Genomic DNA, 23,305 nt, shown 5'->3' with positions numbered 1-23,305 from the left:
TAAAGAACCATTTACTAGGAGCTAATTGATCCAGAAAGAGGCAGGCACTGGAAGACTCCTGGGGGTTGTTTTTTGTTGTTTTTTTAACCTGATTTAGGAGTCTACCACTGGAAGTTACATTGGTTGTCGGATGAGGAGAAGGGCTTTACCAAAGCTCTTAAAAATCTAAACCATTAACTGGTCCCATAGCAAGTTCTGATATCCAAAACACACAGATTGCAGGTGGTTCCAAGAGGAAACCCTGTCAATGAGTAGCCATTGTTTGTGAGCCTAGTGCATTATGGCATGGCTGAGAATCCAGATCATGAGGAGCCATCCCACCACACACAAAAAACTGGAACACAGTGAGACTGGAAATAAGCCAGTAGCCTATAAATAAAAGGAGGGATGGAGGAGGGCAGACAGGACCTCATGCAATACTTTTCAGGCTAGCTAGCATGGCTCAGGGTGGGGTGGATATCCGCCTGGAAGCAGGCAGACTGCCATGGGACCAAGGCCTGCACTTCATGTTCTGGAAGGCTCACCAGCAGAGGCTATAGCCTCCTAAATATGGAATGAATGGAAACCAAAGGCCTTCTTTCCTGACCTACAAAAGTCAGTGTCTCCCAAATGTCATCTAAGAAGGAAAACTTGTAAATGTTGACATATCTCATTTCTCACCTTTTAAATAGCCACACACACACATATTGGAACAAAGGTCATTAGCAGACTGATAAGAAATTCCATTACAAAATCCAGGATGCATGCATGAAGTACAACAAATCACTAATGTGGACAAATTGAAACTAACTTCAAAGACAGAGCTGAGACTTAAGAACTATATGCTTATCAAATTTCAACTATCTGCCACTGAGGTGCTAATGCTGTTCAAAAATCAAACCCAAAAAATTTATTGAGATGAATTTTTCCCTTTTTGTTCTAATGAAAGGCTGAACCATTTTGTCTCACACTTTATGAAAATATTCATTCCTGGACTGGGAAGAAACCTTCCAAATTTCAGTCAGAGAGTTAATAGCAACTGAATATTACATCTGAAAAAAGAAATGTTTGTGCAACCTTAGTTCTAGAGGTTGTCTCTTTAATGGTGTAAGGAACAAGCTAACAACTTTAAAACAATCCTGAAAAAAAATTACATCATTTGACTCCAAAAACAGCCCTAAATGTTCAGATTGTTACTGTAAATCAAAGACTTGATATATCTGCTTTGTTTGTTCCTTTTAAAATAAGGGATGTTGGACAAAGATTTTTTTATAGTAAACCCCATTAAACTCAGTTGCCTCTGAATACTAGCAGGATGCAGGCAGACAAAAGAGGGCCCAACAAAGGCAGGAGGAAAGGCCATTGGTGGGGAAAGCTACAGAACTGGTTCAGAAAAAGCTGTTTCCTGGCCAGCTATATCAGTTCTAAGGCTTGCAGCATAAAGAGAGCACTGCAACCATCTGATCACAAAGCTTGCCTGACATGCCACTGAAGTGTCTGGGTAAGAAGAGCACTTCAGAGTAGTAAGGTTAATGGCCACCAATGCTCAGGGTCCATCGACAGACAGGTCCCTCCAGCAGCTCAGTAGCCCCTAGCAGTCAGTATTGACTCAATGGGAGTGTACTGTTGAATGATCAATAACATTTCTTAGCTATAGCACCTAAATTTTTCTTTCCCAATTATCACTGATGTGAAAATGTTTATTTCCCTGAACCAGTTGTCTCTTTTTTGCACATTAAAGATTATCTGAGAAAATGCCACAGTAATTCTTTTTAAAGTTTGAACCTGGTTTAATTAAGGAGAGCGTATAAAGGTTATATCAATGGACTGGGAATCAGGACTACAATTGTGTGAATACTTCTGATTCGAGTTAAAACTAAGATCAGAGACATTTTACTTTGGATCCAGTTCTAAGTGGTCATACTTAATGGAGTTTACTTAAGTGGCTGTGAAGCCAAAAATAATTCCAAAAATGGTCAAAGTTAAAAGTATGAATAACAATCTTTGTTGACTGAAATGATGTGATAATGCAGCTGCAATGTTCTTTACGCAGAAAGACAGACATACTTTCAGTCTAAAATTAATTTTAATTTGGATGAAGAAAAAAAAATGAACTAATGTAAAGTCTCCCTGAGACAGCACAGTGACGTCTTATTCACCACAGGCTCAACTCTGAGAAGAAAAAAGCAGCTGCCATCTCTGCAAATGGGCAATGTGCTTAGAAGTATAAAGGCGTGGTACACAGAAAAATCAAGTCATTGGAGTTTCAAGCCATAATTTAGGTGAACAAACCTGCTCAGCAAGGTAAATACAACATGAGACTGCTTCCACCAGGATACATTACTCTGCCATAAGATAGACTGCAATAACCAGCCTATGATGTCTTACTACAAGCACAGGACCGAAGTCCATTTCAAAAATCACTCCTCAGCAGCTGACGCTTCAAACTTCAGTAGCAGGGAATTTTGAAGAAATCTTTCACTATCTCTTTCACACATGTTCTGGTTATAGCATCACACCTCACAATCCCTCCCATGCCCATGGATCTAATGGTGCACTAATCAAATTAAGTGGCATCTCCCTCCTCCCAATTAATTCCTAACTTGACTAACAATGCATCTTGCATTCACTCATCTGCATCCTGGAGAGCAGGCAACTGTCTCCAAAGGTGTGTGGAGGAATAATGTGAATGGTAGTTTCTTACAATCTAAAGAAAGGCTATGAATTGGACTTGCAGGTGCAAATTCTGAGTGTCCTGAGAAGGGCCATGAAGCTAAGCAACAGGGAGGTAGGAGCACTGAGAGGAGATAAGGAGAAGAGGCTATCCCTGACAGAAAAACATAATGCCAGCAGTGGAGGTGATTTTGTGATGTGGTCACTTGTCTACTAGCAACTGGACTGAGACCCCTGTTTGTTTTAGAGAGAGGCCTTTAACAAATAGTGACAACTTCTGGTTGTTATTGATTTAGGCCATCTTCAAATTAGAAGTGAAGAGCCCTATATCCCCCAACTGCTAACTTCTGGGAGTTGTCTGCGTCCCATCCACTAAGAATTCACATCAAGGGAGCTGTGCCCCAGTGTTTGGTCAAAAGAAATAGGATGGACTACTCACAGCTAAAGGACAATATTTTCCCTTCAGATGCCATGGGTACATTCTGCTTCCTGAAAAGAATGGAAGCCAAGGCAGATAATGGCAAATTCTGTTTCTTTCCCATAAGCATAGGCTTAGTAATAAGCATAATGGCACAAATCCTGACCCATGTGACTTTCCTCCGTGGTGTGAGCCCTGGCACCTCTAGGCTTGGCAGTTCATAACCCTGGCACCTCTAGGCTTGGCAGTTCATAACCCTGGCACCTCTGGAATTGCCACGTCAGTTACAAAAGTAAAAAAATTGCTTGAGCCCCAGCGCCTCATCCATTACAAATTGAGCACTGGGTGTGAAGCCTTCTGGATCAGTCAGGTTCTACAACACTGAAGAGAAATGAAATCTTTTGGGGCTGAAGTTTCCCTTTGCAGCTGAAGCAGCCATCACCACATAGCTGCTCTGGGGCCATAGAGTCATGCTCTGTCCCCCACAGGTAGTGTTTGAAACTACCATGCTGTCTGGATAACCTAGGGAGTGATGAAATTGGTGTAACTGCTTCCCTAATGTCCCAATAAGGGGAGTGCGATTGCCCATTACTGAATAGAAGCTGGAGAGAATTAAGGATACACATTCCCTCAATCTGAAGGCCACCTAATGCCCAGAATAATCAAAGGGATGGCACAACTCCAGGGAGTCTCAAGCTCCCCCGACCTATGAAGAAAAGTTTTTTCCTCCCCAACTCATTTTCTCTTTTATGGGGGTTGTTGCATTCAGCTATTGCATGACATCCCTGCCACCTTCCTGCCTCATATGCCACATTGCTCCCATAAAGAGAAGGACCAGGATTTGGCCCATCCATATGGCTCATCCTACACCTGCAGTAATCAATGAATATTAATGGTTATTGCCTTCTATTTTAAACGATGGAAAAATCTAGCACTCAAATTAAATCCAAGCTGGATGTTTTAAATGATTTTCTTTAAGAACTTACTGGAAATGAGTGAGACTTTCAGTGCTGAAATACAGACTTAATTGATTCATATACAGTGTGAAGCCATAGATTCTCTTTAAATGGAAAGCATACAGTTGAGAGTGCAAGTATATCTTGAGACTAGATATGGGGTATGGATATGACTGCTCAATTGTACCTGTATGTTGAAAATTTTTGTTCAGCTTAGTAAACACATTTTGAGCTGGAAGAATAAACTAGACATGTTTCAATTTTTTTATCCATTAATCGTTAATGGACTCCAGCTCCTTCGCATTAATTGCTTCATGGGATTTCCATCTAATACCTTTTTGACCTTGTGAAGGGGAAGGAGAACGTTCGCCACCTAGCTGCCATATGAAAGAAGATGACTCACCGCCAGTGCCACCCAGTGGTCAGGTGGGGGCGTGGCAGGTTGTATTCCTTCCAGGAATTCTCCTTAATTATTAAAGGTCTGTTCTGTGATGGATCTTTCAGTGGCTCAGCCATCTGGCCAGGTCACACTTTCAAGTCCACCCCTAGCAGGGTGCATATAAAGAGTGTGATAACGGGCAAGTCTTCAGAATTCAGTGAGGGATTCAGGGCTTTCCCCTTGGGTTGGAGTCTTGTGGTTCAGATCCTCTTAACTTCAGAATCTTCCTTCCAGGGATAGACTTCCATCATTGCCTCTTTTTAGGGGTTGGTAGGCGAACCTGGGCCCATTCTCTCCACCAGACTCTGATCCACGGCCCACTGGTAAGCAGCTAAGTCCTGCACCTTGGGGTGCTATGCAGCTGTCTCTCTGGATCACTTCCTACTAGTTCCCTCTCTTCCCGCAGAGTAAAGTAAAAAATTAAACACTCAGATAGAAACATACCTCTAAAGAATCACAGGCCTCTTCTTTTCAGCCTTGGTCTGGTCACTATTGACAGGCCTCATGCAGCAAATGCCCTTGTGGAGCGCCTTCCTAGGAGTGCAGGTCAGCTCACTTCTACTGTCTGCCTTCCTCTGAGCTGCTATGTGCCCCATTTTAAGCTCCTCCTCCAGCACATGCAGGTTTTGCAGGTGCAGTGGGGAGGGGCTGCCTTGGTCCAGAATAGCTCTTTAACCCCTTCCTTTCCAGTGTAGGGCTTGCACACCCATCACAGACCTCCATTGCATTGTCCCATCGCATAGTGCAATGATGTACTCTATGCAATCTTAGTCATACAAGTGTCACAAGTAAAATTCTGCTTGTATGAGAGAGATTATCAATTCTACCTGCATTCCCCATTTTAAGAATAGAAAATCTCTCTCTCAGGCTGAAGCTTTCAAAGTGAAAGAAATTTTAAGTATAAATTTTAAGTATAGAGTGGACATGTTAGAGGTATGCAAAACAACAAATGGCTCCTATGTACCCTCTTACAGAATTCAAGATCAAGTGGTTAATCAACTAAAGTGAAAAGCAACAAATTTAAAACAGATGAGAAAGTCTATATTTATACAACATATAATTATCCTGTGGAACTCATTACTACAAGATATCACTGAAGCCAAAAACTTAGCAGGATTTTAAAAAAGGATTATTATTTATTTGGATAATGCAAACATACACAGTTATATGAGATAGGGAAAAAGAAATACAGGAAAGGAAACCTAGTGCTTCAGATTACAGGCCAATCTCTAAGTGTTGGGGATTTAGGAGAAACTTCCCCTGTGGAAGGTTAAGCTATTCCACAGACCATTGTCTTTGCTGATGGGCCATCAGCCCTGTCTGGCTTCTTCATTGTTGTACCTGAAAGGCTAGCTGTGGGTGTTGTCCAGAGTAAGCCCATATGAAATACAGATCCCTAGTCAATATTCATAACTTCAGATACAAAAATGATACATGCATACAAATAGGATAATCATATTCAGCAAATCGTAACTTTTCCAATGACACCTCACATGACTTATCTTGTACCAAATGCGTCATATTTATGCCATAATCATATCATAATAATATGACTATGATGAATATGGGGTGCAGTGTCACAAGCAGGTTATTCCATAATTGTCCATTATGGGGTTTCTTATATCTTCCTCTGAAGCATCTGGTACTAGCCACTGTCAGACAGGAGGCTGGACTAGATAGTCACTTGTCTGACCCAGTCTGGCTTTTCCTAGGTTCCTCCTTACTAGCCATGCTATACAATTTAATGGTAGACAACAGATTCTAAGAATTTCCCAGTGTGTCTTTACTGACTAAATCTTTGTACAGATGAGCAAATTGTTCCCACAAATCAGAAAGTAGTGACCATCTATTACCACACTGATCTCTACCAGACATTGACAAATTTCCATTTAAGGAAAAGTTGAGAGACAGGATCAGCACACTTCAGAAAGTCAATGAAAACCAGGAGGAAGCAGTGACAAGCAAGTTTATAAGTCTGGTTGTATCACGCTGTTGGAGATCAGATCAATAGCTGTGGAGTTGCTGAAATTTTATAAGAAAACATAAGAATGACCCTATTGGGTCAGACCAATAGTGCATCTAGCCCAGTATCCTGTCTTCTGATAGTGGCCAGCACCAGACACTTCAGAGAGAGTAAACAGAACAGGGCAATTTCTCAAGCAATCCATCCCATCATCCACTCACAGCTTCTAGGAGTCAGAGGTTTAAGGACACCCACAGCATGGGGTTGCGTCCCTTGTCCAATAGTCATTGATGAACCTAACCTCCATGAACTTATCTAATTCTTGTTTGAGCCCAGTTATACTTTTGGCCTTCACACCATCCCCTGGCAATGAGTTCCACGGGATGACTATGCATTGTGTGAAAAAGTACATCCTTTTGTTTGTTTTAAACCTGCTGCCTATTAATTTCATGGTGACCCCTGATTCGTGTGTTATGAAAAGGGCTAAATAACACTTCCTTATTCACCTTCTCCACACCATTTATGATTTTATAGACCTCTGTCATATCTTCCCCCTTAGTCGTCTCTTTTCCAAGCTGAACGGTCCCAGTCTTTTTAATCTCTCCTAAAACAGAAGCTGTTCCGCACTCCTAATTATTTTTGTTGCCCTTTTCTATCCATTTTCCAATTCAAATATATCTTTTTTGAGAAGGGGCGACCACATCTGCACCCAGTATTCATGGTGTGGGCATTATATTTTCTGTCTTATTATCTATCACTTTCCTAATGGTTCCTAACATTCTGTTAGCTTTTTTGACTGCCGCTGCACATTGAGCAGATGTTTTCAGAGAACTATCCACTATCCATTAAAAAAGGCTTTTAATGATATTTTGCTCCTGCTGTCAATAATGGGTAAAATTGTGGCTCTACGTGCTGTATCATAATAAATGTTTTAAAATTGTGGAACATGTTCAGAAATAAGATCAGCATATTGTGCTGCAATGCATTGCATTTTAACAGTACTTACTTAACGGATATTAGGAGTGAGTGCCCTATTTTTCAAAGCGGTGTCCAGTACACATATAGATAAATTACAAGACTCAGTAAGTAGTCCAACCTAATGGGGAAACTAGATATTGTTCAGGAAAATGTAGCTCCCCACTTCCTGTTACTTCCTGTAAAGAGTTCATGTGTGATGCTTTTGGTCACAGACACCCCCTTGGGACTGTCACCTGATGTGCTCAAATTACCTCTGAGCCCATTTTCCCTGCCAGCTTGGGACTCCAGAACCCTGTCTTGTTGAGCCTGACATATTTTATTCATATAATCCAATTTAAAATTCAAAACCAAAATGTTAAGGAAAAACTAGTTTTCCCACCTTCCCTTCTCCTATCTGAAAAAAATGTTTTGATTTTTGAAAATTTCACCAATAATTTTTGGAGAAAAACCATAAAAATTGCTCATGATATCTGAGATACATGTTTTTCAACCATCTCTAGTTCTCAGGTGGGGGATGGGAGCACTAGCCCCCTGCTGTATTAAATGAATCCATATAAAATATTCTGAACACACTGAATTTGCTGGGCTGCAGTGCTGATAGAAAATTATCCTATATGTGTTTGTGGTCCTAGCTGCAAAAAGTGCTGTTGGGCCCTGCCGTGCCCTGCTCACTTACAGCTTGAGCCACAGGAGTCTTTCCATTTGCTTCAGTGGCCTTTGAATCAGACCCTTAATTACCTGTGTGCCCTGGCTTTTTGGCATCCCATCTGCCTACCTTGTGAAGCACTGTCCCATGCCATATAAAAACAGATCACTTCCACTGCAAATGCTTAAGTATGCAAACCTAGGACTAGAGTGTGCCTTTAGGCACAGCCTTGAACAGAAGCAGAGCATTAAGACCATTACTTCAAGCATCGTGCAAGGACTGCTCCACAAACGCTGTCTGTGAGAGTCTGAAATCCACTCTTCTGGGGAGGTTAGGGTCTTTTTCCATTTACTCATGGAGTCCGCACACAGTGCTGCTTTCACTTTATATGCAAATGTCTTGCACAGCTTTGCATTTCAGAAACAATTTATTCAATGGAGGGTAAATGATGGCCGAGAAGCAGCAGAGTCACGGTCACGCCATTTATTCTCAGCCTAGTGCACGTCTTTGACGGAAAGGAATCAAAAGAGCATCCCTGGCTGCATTCCATTTCTGCCAGAAACAGAAACACCCACCCTATGTCATTGTCTTAGCCTCTCTTGTAAAGCATAAATATTATTTTCTCATCTGTCACTGGCTAGACACAGCTTCAGTCCCCACAGGTCCACAATGGGAGAGTGAAATAGAGTTGGCCTACATTTCTTCAGTTTCCAATATCAAAAGCAACAAGAGGAGAAAGAACAGTCAGGGGAAAAGAGGCTGGTACACTGGTGGGCCAGAGGGCTTCAAACTTCACTTGGAGGCATCTCCTCTAGGAACAAGGGGCCAGTTCAGCCTCCTGCAAATATAATCCTTGGACGACCTGCCTGCCAAGAGCACCAAGAAGGGTGCCAATTGGGGTTTTTTCCTGCACTTGAATTAAACCAGTGTCAGCTCTGAGATTGGACTGTAATCACAAATCCACTCCAAGCAGGCAGTGAGAACTTTTGTCCCAGGTTGGTAATGGCAATCAGAGGCCCTTGCCTGAAGCAGTGGTGCTCCACCTCCTTCCTCACAGGATGTAGAATTCAGCAGTTTGGTTCATGATCCAATATCCCAGCATCTGTTGTTCCAGCCCCCATAGCACTTAAAAGGATCAAAGGCAGGGGTAGAGCTCTACTTGCTCTCATTTCCATTCTTGGCTGCTGGTAGCATCCAGCTTTTTCCTAGATAGATGAGGGGGGCATGCTATCCAGTCCCCTCTCTTGGATGGCTGTTACAAGAGATGGGGACATTTGGGGCCTTTTTTAGCCCCTTATGTACTGGGTCCTTCATTTCCATTCTAGTTGGTACCATTGTATCAGGGTGAGCAAGGTTTTGGGTAGAAGGACCCCAGTGTGCCAGCAAGGAAAAGGGAGCAGCTTTTGCTGGTGATCCAGTATGGGACCTTGAGGTAGAAGAAAAATGCACCATAATCTCTATTACCCCTTTTCTAGTCCTCTGGTCCCCAGCCAATTACAAAGTACTATAGAATGGCAAACTAAAGATTACAGGTTTGCCTAATCAAGTCTAATCTCAACAGATGTCAGAGCATTAAAGAATTTACTACATGAGAGGACTTAATGTTTCCAAACGGAGCAAAAAAAATGAGGAAAAACGGTCCCTGTTTTCTTTCAAATAAGTGTCTTTCAGACACTGCTAGCACAATAGACAATTTTTTCATGAACATTGTTTCAAAAAAATTAATCCAATTTTTCATAAGTTTTCAAAGTACATAGATGAAAATTCAGCCCATAGCTCTTTAGTTTAAAGCATTCATTGCAAAAACCTCACTGTGCTAAAAGGCAGCTTGTTTATGGGCAAGTTGTGTGCATGGCACGAGGTAAAAACCCACGTGCTGTGATCGGTCAAGCACCGTCATGTCTGCATCACTCAGCCTCCTCTCTCATTAACCACTCTGTCTTTCAGCTTCCTTGCTTGGAGCCCATCTTTCATGTGTGGTGGGAGAGACTAAGCCTTTTAATTGACTTTAGCAAATGGACTTAAAAAAACAAAAACAAAGAGTACCAAGTGGAAATAAAGAGTTCGATTTCCAGCTGACTGTTTCCTTACAAAAGCTGCTGTGTCAAAGATAAAACGCAGCATCCCTGAAGAGAACAGTGAGCTGCTTCAGCCTGCACACCCCATTCTTTGACCAAAACAAATCTCATTTTGTTGTGTTCCTTTACAACATGTTCCAATTGCCAGTGAACTAAATCCTGTTACATTACAGTATATGCAGCTTGTTGGACAGTTAAAAGCTGTTTCACTTCACTTCAGCTTAGTTTTAGCTGAAATGTGAAACAAGACATTGTTTCAAGATGAAAAGTTGAAATGTTTCATTTGACAAATGGCCATCAAACTGTTTCAACTTCATCTGAAACTATTTGCCAAATTTGACCTAAATTCATGAATACTTTTGCCCCAAAACTGCAATTTTTGTTGAATAGACTCTTCCACTGAAATTTCACCCAGTTCTACCTGTATCAGCACCATCCAGTGTTGCATCACAGCTGGGTATTAAAGTGGCTACAGATCTCTAATAGCCTCTATGCATCTCACTGAGGATTGGTAGCAGAGAGTCCCTAAAGGATCTTTGAAATAAAGAAGGTAAGCCATAGAAACCTATATGAAGATGAATGTTAGTCTAATAACTGTATGATTTGGTGCAAACACACTCATCTTTCTCTTTGCACTATGCAGGCATTAGCTGACTAGTTATAGCACAAAACAGCAAATATTGATTTTTTTTTGTTCAGAAAATGTGATAAAACACTGAGCTTAGTTCTTTGTTCTCCTGCAAGCATTGTAATTTTGATCTTTCAAATACTATAATTCAGAACTATGCACTAAGATATTCAGATGCAACTAAGACAAAATTAGCTTTTAACATCAATAAAGCTAATTAAGAACATGAATGAAGTTCCATTTTGCATTTCTAAGGACCCAACCTTGCCAAGTATCTTCTATTTGCATCAAAGGCAAGATGAGGCAAAGATGCTCAGTATCTTGCAGGACCGGGCATAAAGTTTAACATATTACTGGGTCAGATTAATGTGTTTTTATAATGCAGATGAAAACACACCAGGGTGAAGGTTACACAATGGCTTAGCCTTAGTTGAAGGATATTATGCCCATTACACCAGTGTAGCCATGTTGTTCAGGCATCTAACAGAAATGAGTGCTAGAAATCTAATTCATTTCAACATGATGCTTTATTTTAAGATCCATTTGCTGCAATGAATTAAAAGGTTTAGTCACACCTCAAATGAGAGATGGGCTTCTAATAATGAAGTCCAGTGACAGAACTGTTAATGAGAGAACTTGTTATAAGAGACAGAACAGGCAGTACTTGATTGATAACGCCATCAGAGCGTCTTCCCTGGAAACCACACTGAATGCGCCTTTAAATAAGCTCTTAATTCATTGAGGCTTTCCTGGAGAAGAGGGAACATTTCTCTTGCAAGGTATAACACGAGAAATTTGGTATATTATATCTACAACCAACACTTTCTTTAAGTCAAGATTCAGATGTATAGCTTAATTTCTAAGTGTGACATCTTTTCAACAAGTGGGTAAATTTACATCAAGGCATAATTCAAACCATTCCTCTTATACAAATCATCCCTCTTAAAGTCACACACCCTGCTTATTATTATTATTATTAATTATTTATATTGCAGTAGCAGCCACTGATCCATATTAGCTCTTTTATATTGACTGTACAATAGCAACAGTGACTTTGCTGTATTATCAATATTGATTCCAAGGGTTGAGTGCATGTTTTATATTTTGTTTTTTTAAGGCACAGTTTGAGTTGTCCTATTTGAAAGCTCTGGAATATTCAGGTGGCCTTTGTGTATTCCTTGCTTAATTTTTTAGAAAAGTGATTTTCTAGTAATTGCCATAACCTGCTGATTACTAGATGTTCCTGCTATACAACCCACTGGATTGTTGGGCATGGGAGTGAAGGGCATTGTTTCATTTAATATTTGGGCTTTTTTACATAAGAATGTGCCATTGCAGATGCACTTTAGATATGGAATACATACTGAAAACAGAAAAGTATGTACAGATCTTAACTTTAGTCATCTCTATATTCCACTGAATATTTAAGGTGATAAACAAAAGAGAATTACTTATATCATTACACTCATCCAAGTAACTATCTATACTGTTAAAAGTGGGGAGGGAATGAAGTGGAGAAAGTGGAGAAAGCTTCAGTTAAATGTCCAAATATATCATAGTAATCATAGTTCTGACACTTCTACTAACAGGCACTTGGGTTGGAAGTTACATAGTTTTTGTGATTACAGTGATAGTGTTTTATTGTCCACCTCTAACAGCTTGGCTATTAAAAATCCTGTTCTACTAGGCTATGAATACTAACTTTTTTATCTGTATACATAGCCCATGCTTCTGTCAATGGTCTTTAAATATGGAGATATACCTATCTCATAGAGCTGGAAGGGACCTTGAAAGGTCATTGAATCCAGTCCCCTGCCTTCACTAGCAGAACCAAGTACTGTCCCTAACAGTTGTGTTTTTGTTTTTCCCCAGATCCCTAAATGGCCCCTCAAGGATTAAACTCTCAACCCTGGATTTAGCAGGCCAACGCTCAAAGCACTGAGCTATCCCTCCCCCAACAGCAATCATCAGGATTTTTGGTTTTTTTGCCCGAAGAGTGGAGCAGGCAGCTATCCACCAACTCCAGCTGGTCTGGGACTAGCGGGAAAAACAAAGTTCACAAATACTTAGAGCATGCGCAGCTCCAAGGTGGGGGCCAATTCCACTCCAATTTTTTTTTTAGACAAAAAGGCACCAAACTCTTCAGTTAGTTCAGCCAGAGCAGATGCTCACAGGCCTGCTTTTACTTATTGCATCAAGAAGATAACCACAAGGAGAAGGACACCAGCCTATTCAAAGAACTGGTGCTTGCTGTTTGTTCTGCTCAGAAGAACATAGCGACAAATGCCAAATCAGCAGTGCGTGCTTTAAATGCATAGAATTTGTGGCCTATGTACCTTTTGGTATTGAAGAAATATGTATGGCTGATACTATTTTTGCTTGCATAGTATTTGGGGTAATAAGATCACATTTAGATTTATGAGGAGTCTCAGTTAACCGTCAAATTGTTTTCTTATAAACTGAAATTTTTGTTTTGATTTTTAGTCTGAGCACCTTTAGTACATTATGGTGTCTTTATTCCAAAGTGGAGCAACTCAAGGTACAGCATCACTGAGCTCTTTCCTGGCTTCTCCTCTCACTGGGATTGCCAGCGCAAATACACCTCCCTTCTCCCAGAGAGTGACTACAGACTTTCCCCTCCTTTGCTGCCAATTTCCAGCCTTTATAATCCCCTCCTCAGCTGGCTTCCTCATTCAATCAGTGGATTGCTTAGTCACCTGATTCCTCTCCGCTGTGGCCTATTGGGTTAATTAGCCCTCTTCTCAGTCTGAATTAACCCTTTCAAGGAAAGTGTGGGGTGAACCCCCCCCCATCACAGTTGCATTTATTTGTCTGCTTTCTTTATTGCCCTTCTTGTCCGAATTGTTCACAATCCTCCATTTTGTTGCTGCCTTGCTAGGAATTGTCCAAATAGAATTTTTAATTGTTTCTATTTTTCTACATATCCAAGAAGGTACTAAAAGTTAACAGATGCCAAGAAATAATCTCAGATGCCATGATGCAATCACTGTTAACAAATGCTTACATATGAATGGCCATCACTTTCTAGGTGCAAGGTGTACAGTAACTCCTCGCTTAACATTGTAGATATGTTCCTGAAAAATGCGACTTTAAGCTAAACTATGTTAAGCGAATCCAATTTCCCCATAAGAATTAATGAAAATAGTGGGGGTTAGGTTCCAGGGAATTTTTTTTCACCAGACAAAAAACAATATATTATATAGATATACACACAGTATACGTTTTAAACAAACAATCTAATACTGTTCACAGCTATGATGATTGTGAAGCTTGGTTGAGGTGGTGAAGTTAGTGGGTGGAAGAGGGAGGGATATTTCCCAGGGAATGCCTTGCTGCTAAATGATGAACTAGCACTTGGCTAAGCCCTCAAGGGTTAACACGTTGTTGTTAATGTAGCCTCTCACACAAGGCAGCACGAACATGAGGGAGGGGAGACAGCATAGCAGACAGAGACAGACACACACCTTGTTTGTGGGAGGGAGAGAGAGATGCACACTGCCCCTTTAAGTAAATAGACCCACTCTTAAGTGCATTGTCTTTTTAAGTGGATCAGGAAGTTGAAACAGCAGCTGCTGTCCCAAGCACTCTCTATCTCTCTCTGTGTCCCCTCCCTGCTCTATATGGAGAAGGGGTAAGCGGGGTGCAGGAGCAGGGGGGAGGGGGGACACCCTGACATTAGCCCCTCTTCCCCCCTCTCCCCCCACGCACAGCAAGCAGGAGTGTCTGGGAGCAGCTCCAAGGCAGAGGGCAGGAGCAGCACATGGGGGAAGGGACAGCTGAACTGCTGGCAATTGATGCCCAGCAGGCTATCAATTGCAGGGTAGCTGCAGCACAGGGAACTTAGGGGAGCAGGGAGCTGATGGGGGGGCTGCTGGTCCACCCTGGTTACAAGCCCCCACCAGCTAGCTGCAACGGGCTGCTCTTCCTGCAAGCAGTAGACAAACGACCTTAAAAGGGAGCATTGCACAACTTTAAACAAGCATGTTCCCTAATTGATCAGCAACGTTAACTGGGACAACTTTAAGTGAGGATTTACTGTACCAAGAAGTGTTTCTAAGAAAAGGAAAGTATCCAAAGCTCACCACTTTTAGCACTGTGCATACATTTTTCTTACTGTTCTTATACCATTGGTGATCTGACTTGACCATTTCATCCTGGTCTTCCTGAAACCACTGGAGACAAGTTTATTCCATAAGTGCTGGAAAAACTGTCAGTATTTTGGTTCTTTTAATTTATTTGTATTTTTGAATGTTTTGTATTAAGGCAAAGTTACATTACTGGTTGTAATCAGACTAATTATACATTACTTATTACTTTTTCAGGATCAGATTAATATTCAGAGAATTTGGCTAAAGATTCTGGTTTGCTGACTGAGTTCTCCTCCTCTGAGAGTGTTAAAAAGGATGACCAAATTTCTAAAAACCTATCCTTTTTCTGGAGTTTCTCTTGTGTAAGTACTTGGTGTGAAAGCTTTTCCTCTACAAGGACAGTCCACATTTTACTTTCTTATAAAACACCCCCTATTTATATAATACAATTCCATAGGAAGAGGAGTCACATTTTTCCAGTAATGTGCAATACAAAGTCTAGCTGCTAGCAATAAGAAGAAAATACTTTGTCATTCTGTTTAAAATGCAGATCCTTTACTGGAGCATTAACTAAGGAGATTAGGGGATTGCTAAGAAGCCAGCATTTTGTCATAAGATGAATCTCTTTAATAATTTCCTCTCAAAACTTTCTAATTCCTGGACACATCTACCACATGTGCAAGTATGTTCCCATTTCGCCACAATCTCTCTAACAGAGCTTTTCTCTAGCAGCAACAATATCATGGATCTTAACTGAAGTCTAATGTCATTTACACACTAAATTTATATAAATTTTATTTATGAGCTACACAAATTGAAGATGTATATCTCCTTTCCCACACATATACCCACTAGTGCAGATCAATTTCTTTCTCCAAATCCCTCTCCCATCTGTTCTTCTGGGTTGTTATCGTCTCAACATCTTTTTCAATCAAAATTGTTTATATCTTAGAAATTACATTTCTATTTTTGGTAAAGGCTTTAATTTTATTTATTATAGATAGATAGATAGATAGATAGATAGATAGATGTATCTATCTATCTATCTATCTATATATACACATATACATATATAAATATGTAATGTATGTAATGTAGCTGAACAATACAGTTGTATTGTATGCTGAGTGCTTTGGTAGGGAGAAGGTATCTGATGAATACTATTGTTATAACGTTAAAGGGGTTAATTTGGATACAACCAAATTTGGTTATTTTTAACATAACTATGACCTTTCTGTGACTTTTACTAAAATTTGCCATGATGCCCACATCACCAGATACACAAATCTCTTGCCAACAGCAGTTAGTAATAGAGAACATTTGTTTATAATCTATTAATATCGAGCTATTATGATGAGTGAGTTGCATTCTGCCATCTTCCCACCTCCACAGCCATCAGTCATTCTGTTTAGTTTGTTGTTGAATTAAAATGTGTTAAGTTTTTCAGCATGTTACCACACAAAATCACTCGGTAAGTTACACATGACTTGGATATCTGAAAAAGCACACAACTACAACAAATATGTGCTTTCAGGGGTCATGTGCATATCTCTGCAAAAGTGACAAAAAAGTGAAAATAAAATTAGAAGCTAAAAACAATGTAGAGTCAGAAAAAGGAATTTAAAAACTAGAGAGAGGAAGCAGTACTAACAGCCTGTGAAATTACTAGCTCTGTATGACAGTTCATACTGTGCTATCAGGGATTTCATGTTCTTTTTTGACAAATATTAAGTTGTGATAGATAAATAAAATATACAAGTTTTTTCTTGTTTTCTGTGTTCTTTTCCAAAAAATATAAATAAATAATAAACTAGGATACTGGGAGAAAGACTTGGAGAAACTAAGAGAGGGAAGCATTATATCATTGATTAATGTACATGTGAATATGACAGTTCTATTATATGAGATAAATAAAAAGTGTTGCATATAAATAAAAAGGTGATACATTTAATGTTTTATATTTAATACGCTATTTATCAGTATTAATTCTCACTGTGCCCCAGTTTATCCATCTTTAAAATGGCGAGAATACCTATTTGCTCCACACTGTGTTTAGTGACTAGACTAAATGAACATCTGTACTTACTTTCCTGCACAGAAAGAAGCAGAATCATCTATTACATGACCTCGGTTCTGGCAGATAAAGCTCTTTACCAGCCACTGCTTGCACAAGCTGTGGACACAAATTAGGACAAGGACTTGTGAGAATAACAGCTCCCAAAACACCAGACTGCTGAACCCTTTGAGGAAAAACCCCTCCTAAGAGTCCATCCACAAAAATCCATCTCCTGTACCATCCAAGTTCTGGAATACTCCTGAAACCTCTGTGACAGCAGCTCCATGGCAACAATTTCCACTTCAACGGTTTCCTTGTAATCACTGCAAAACCATGCACCTCTGGCTTTCAGAACAGCTAAGATAGGGCACTAATGTTTAGCTGGGCTCGCATCTTTGATAACACCCATCATGTTTGGCAATCTCATATGTGGTGCTTTCTGGCAAGAATGTAGAAATCACATCAGATCTTTTTGTATCTTCTGGTAAGATCCATAGCAGCAGAGACCAATGTTAATTGTATGTTTTAAAGCCAAAAGAGAGACACTCTTGCTACAGCATATCATGTAGCATACCACACTAAGGAAATTAGAGTGAATGACAAATGGCCAAAGGAACTTAAGATAACTGAGCCCTTTTGTACATAGTAGTATTACATATCTACGTAGTATGTGCTAAGTAAAGTTTGAGATATCACATCCATGGAGCAGTTTTATTTTTAAAAGTAAGGTCAGTTAACCTGTAGTCAGTACACAAAATGTTTTAAGACCATATCAGTGTTTTTTAGTAGTTAGAGCAGGGATATTAAAATCAAAACTTGAATTCAGTTCCCACCTCTATCACTGACTTCCCTTACACCACTTACACTCACTCCACCAAAATAAGGTTAATAATAATTAATTACTTCACAAGGGTGTTCTGTTGCTTAATTAATGTTTGGCACTTCAATATTTGATGATGAAAGGATCAAAAAGATTTAATTAGGGCATTGCTTTAATATCTGATATTTAGAACAGTTGTCAGTTTATAACTATAAATGTATTTGTACAATGTATAGCTTGATGAAAAAGATATATAATGCTTTTCTTCAGCAGGTACTTTACTTAAAAAGACAAAGTAGATAATTGAAATATTATCTGTAGTATGTCCCTGGGCACAGATATTAAGTAATTTCTACAAGTCACTGTCAGTCGAAGCAGAACCATAAAAAGAACCCAGATCTCCTAATTCTCCTGTTCTATCTTCCTCTCTATAGCTACCTGTCATGTAATGAACTACACCTTATGTGATGAACTACTTTTACTGAACCAGGGCTGACTGCAGACAGACACCAGAGATGCCAGCTGTTAGCCAAACATGGGAAGCAGAACTCGGGTTCTCCAGCTCCAAAAATAGGCCTCTGTCAGTTGAGCACAAACAGAATTACCACCAGTTCTCCCTAAAATTGGAGCTTTAATTTATCTTTTTGAGCTAGTCTCTAGAGAGGGCATACAATCATAAACAAATGGGCAGGGCAGGCAGGGATGCACACATACATAACAGCCACTACATCACCCCCTTTTTGTGAGTTAACACCTGGTTGTCATGGCAATTGCACAACATCCTTCATTGTGATATCCTCTAGCCCAAGCAAAGCTATTGAGGCAATGGACAAAAGTCAGTGCTCAACTTGGCCTCAGAGAGAGACAGTTGGTGCTGTGCTGTACTGCAGCAATTTTGACAATTTCTATTACATAGGATTCAAGATTTGGAATTCGACCTCAGAAGTAAGTGAATTTTTTCATGTACCCAATATAAGAAAACTGTGTGAGTTTTTTTAATGAATGGAGTTGTGGGGGCCACAGGGGTTTCAGCCTAGTTCTTAGTGGGCATTAGATAGATTATTCCTGTAACTTTGAACCTAGATGATTCCAAATGAAAACAAAGCTAACAAAGAAAAGCCTGAAAAGAATCTTAACCTAGTATGGCAGGAATGATAGACAGAATGTCAAACTGAGATGCTGAATCAAACAGCAGCTTTGACTTTCAAGACATTTCAGGCATACCTGAACATTACTTGGGGTCTATTCTTTTTTAAACTGTCTGTTGTCTACTTACACCAGTGATTTCAACTCCTTCAGTCATGGGGGTTTTAACATGGATCACTTGTTGTTTGGGTGGATATTTTCATTGTAGTTAGTGCTGGGGGTTGAGAGCCAGACTTCTGAGATCTAGTCCCCAGCTTTGCCATTGGCTTGCTTTCAATACTGATCTGGCCCATATAAAGAGCAGTGTTCTCAGGATCAATCCCCTAATCCACTCAGTTCTCTTCATAATATATTTTGTTAACATCAGTTCTACTTCAAATTATGAGATCTTAAAAGACTAAGAATAAAATCACATCCTGCTTGAAATAATCTAGGAAAAATCAATTTATGGCCCTTAAATAATTCTCCCCATACTAATCCAGGAGTCCATGTCATGTATTGTTATGTGTCTTATAAATTCAATATCAGTGAGGCTCACTTTATCCCATATATGCACATATTAGTGGTATCTGCGTCCATTATAAGATGGGTTACCCCAAGCAAGTTAAAATCTAGTTGTTTCACTATCCCCTCACTTGTGCCCACTCCCTGTTTTATGGATTGCAAAGACATTGATTAGGTACAACACTTGAAATTGCCCAGTAATGTTCATTCCTTCTGAAGCATCTGGCACTGGTAACTTTCAGAAGACAAGATACTCCCATTGTCCGATCATAGAATCATAGAATATCAGGGTTGGAAGGGACCTCAAGAGGTCATCTAGTCCAACCCCCTGTTCAAAGGAGGACCAATTCCCAACTAAATCATCCCAGCCAGGGCTTTGTCAAGCCGGGCCTTAAAAACCTCCAAGGAAGGAGACTCCACCACCTCCCTAGGTAACGCATTCCAGTGCTTCACCACCCTCCTAGTGAAATAGTGTTTCCTAATATCCAACCTGGACCTCCCCCACTGCAACTTGAGACCATTGCTCCTTGTTCTGTCATCTGCCACCACTGAGAACAGCCGAGCTCCATCCTCTTTGGAACCCCCCTTCAGGTTGTTGAAGGCTGCTATCAAATCCCCCCTCATTCTTCTCTTCTGGAGACTAAACAATCCCAGTTCCCTCAGCCTCTCCTCATAAATCATGTGCTCCAGACCCCTAATAATTTTTGTTGCCCTCCGCTGGACTCTTTCCAATTTTTCCACATCCTTCTTGTAGTGTGGGGCCCAAAACTGGACACAGTATTCCAGATGAGGCCTCACCAATGTCGAATAAAGGGGAACGATCACATTCCTCGATCTGCTGGCAATGCCCCTACTTATACAGCCCAAAATGCCGTTAGCCTTCTTGGCAACAAGAGCACACTGTTGACTCATATCCAGTTTCTCGTCCACTGTGACCCCTAGGTCCTTTTCTGCAGAACTGCTACCTAGCCATTCGGTCCCTAGTCTGTAGCAGTGAATGGGATTCTTCCGTCCTAAGTGCAGGACTCTGCACTTATCTTTGTTGAACCTCATCAGGTTTTTTTTGGCCCAATCCTCTAATTTGTCTAGGTCCCTCTGTATCCGATCCCTACCCTCTAGTGTATCTACCACACCTCCTAGTTTAGTGTCATCTGCAAACTTGCTGAGAGTGCAGTCCACACCATCCTCCAGATCATTAATAAAGATATTAAATAAAACCGGCCCCAGGACCGACCCTTGGGGCACTCCGCTTGAAACCGGCTGCCAACTAGACATGGAGCCATTGATCACTACCCGTTGAGCCCGACGATCTAGCCAGCTTTCTATCCACCTTACAGTCCATTCATCCAGCCCATACTTCTTTAACTTGGCGGCAAGAATACTGTGGGAGACTGTATCAAAAGCTTTGCTAAAGTCAAGGAATAACACATCCACTGCTTTCCCCTCATCCACAGAGCCAGTTATCTCATCATAGAAGGCAATTAGGTTAGTCAGGCACAACTTCCCCTTGGTGAATCCATGCTGACTGTTCCTGATCACTTTTCTCTCCTCTAAGTGTTCCATAATTGATTCCTTGAGGATCATCTCTCTTTAACCGCATGGAAGATTTCCCTAATGTCTAATGTAAATGTCTTTATTTTTATTCAATTAAGGACTGAGAACCCATTAGTGGATGATGGACTACCTGAAGTCAATATTGGATTCTTGGTAAGAAGATCAGAAAAGTTTTACATTGTACACACTGTACAGAGTGACAGAGTGTATGGGGGGGGGGAGGGAAGAAGTGACAGGGAAAAAGGTCAGAGTTTGGGCCACATAGCGTAGCCAAAAAGCCTCAGAATACCATGTAGGCCACTGACAGCTTCACGTATAATCCTGCAGGCAGCTCTGCTTAGTGTATAGTGTCGCATGTCTCCTTCTGAACCCCCTAACAGTTGAGCGGTTAAATGTCTAGGTTCCTCTCAGAGATCCCTTCCTAAAATAATATTTTTAGGTGCCTCAAAAACTCATTAAGCCACCCTTTTAAAACAGGTTTCCTGCTCAATGCTGGAGTCAGCAAACCTTTAGCTCCTCTACTGTTCACAGCATTCCTTAAATCCACAGTTCATAAATTGCTTTGGTTATTGGTAAAATACTCTTATTAGGAACTCATTGGGATATTGTCTGTCATTTTACACAGAGGAACAGAATAATAAACATACTGTGTATTCCAACCCTAAATTGATAGACAACTCCCAGTGCCCTACCCATTCCTAACATTTTGTTGTTTCCATTTCATTTAGGATGAAGGCTCCATCAAGGGCCAGACCACGTGTCCACACGCAGTTTTCAGCTACTTTTTGGCCCCTCACGTACTTTTTCTTACCAAATGAAGCCTCTTCACCTCTCAAAAAGGCAGATCCATCCTCCTTCATCAGGTAATTCTGGCAATGATCATATGCCTTGCCCTAGGTTAGAGTACTTTGGGGGCTGCAGGGTTTCAGGTACATGTGTGGAACAGGGCCCCCCATCTTTCTGAAAATGTGGATGCAGCACTGTTCAAAAAATTCTTCCTGAGCCAGGGGTGTGTGTTCTGCCTGGACCCCAGCAAAGTCTGGGAATGCCCACATCTGGAGCTTGGGACTCATTTTTCTAGTTTATGATGCTCTCAAGAGTGAGAAAAGAAGGGACTTAGGAACAGAAAATGCAACAGTCACATGTTTAGTGTGATCTCAACTTTGCTCTCTGTGTTTCACTGGGACTGTAGGGTAGGCAGGGGGTGAGGAATAGCTCTACTAAGAGGACAACGTACTTACAAAGGTATTTCTGCAGCGCAGTTTGGGGAAGGGGCAACTGAGAGCTCCTCCAAAGATCTCAATCACTTGTAAAGAGATTATTCCCTAAAATCCTTTGCCCGTGAGTAATGTAACACTCCATCCCTGATTCAATGGAGTTTATTTTCTCCTTTGGTAGTGACCAAGACCAAGAAGAATAGCTGATGAAATAAGCACATGGTGGGACAGCTGATGGCCATATAGGGATTAGGGAGTCATGGGGCTCACTGCTTTTCCTTTCTCTTGCCCATGTAGCTGATATGAGAATTTAGGAGTCTGCAGGAGCCCAGTTCCCCAAATTGATTTGAAATTCTGTTGATGAAACAATAGAGATTTTATTAGACGATGGAAGAAAGTTGCATTAACATTGATTTTACCAGGTGGTGGGATCATTCAGTGTTATTAATATAAATTATGGTATATGAGGAGGCAGGAGATACAGGAGAGAATTCCTTTCCTGATACTCATATTTCCTTTCCATTCATGTTATTTTAGGATGAATACTCCATCATGGGTTCATTTAATCAGTGACTCTCCCTTGCCTGCCCCTATACTCCCCGAGGCTCAGTTCTTTGTGCTTTATGAAACTTTCCTCAAACAGACCAGATCCTCTACCCTTGAGTGAGTATTGGGATTTCTTCACTTCTTTATCTGTATGTATATTGGGGAGGGTGCATATCCAAGTTTGTGCAGGGCTTTAGGTATAGACAATATGGTTACCATATTTCTAAAAAGATAAACACATAACAATATATTCTCTGCAGTCATTGTAAGGAAGAACTACATTCTCTCTCACCCTGGGCATTTTCTGACCAACAACCAGCTCCAACCATTCCTCCTGACGTTAACATTCTCTTGCAATGCAAATACACCTTTCCCGCAATCTTGACTTCACCCTGCTACTATCTAGTTAGTGATTGTCATATTCTCCCCTATCACTGCACTTCAGTGGAAGGGAAAAGTCTGAACGTATTTGCAGAGTGATTCAAAGACTCAGGGTATGTCTACACTACCCGTTGGATCAGCAGGCAGTGATCGATCCAGTGGGGGTCAATTTATCACATCTAGTCTAGACGCAAGAAATCGACCCCCAAGCGCT

Source organism: Chrysemys picta, chromosome 7, assembly GCF_011386835.1.
Source record: "Chrysemys picta bellii isolate R12L10 chromosome 7, ASM1138683v2, whole genome shotgun sequence".
Classification (NCBI taxonomy): domain Eukaryota; kingdom Metazoa; phylum Chordata; order Testudines; family Emydidae; genus Chrysemys; species Chrysemys picta.
The sequence above is the reverse complement of the archived record's forward strand: the minus strand, read 5'-3'. Positions refer to the sequence as shown.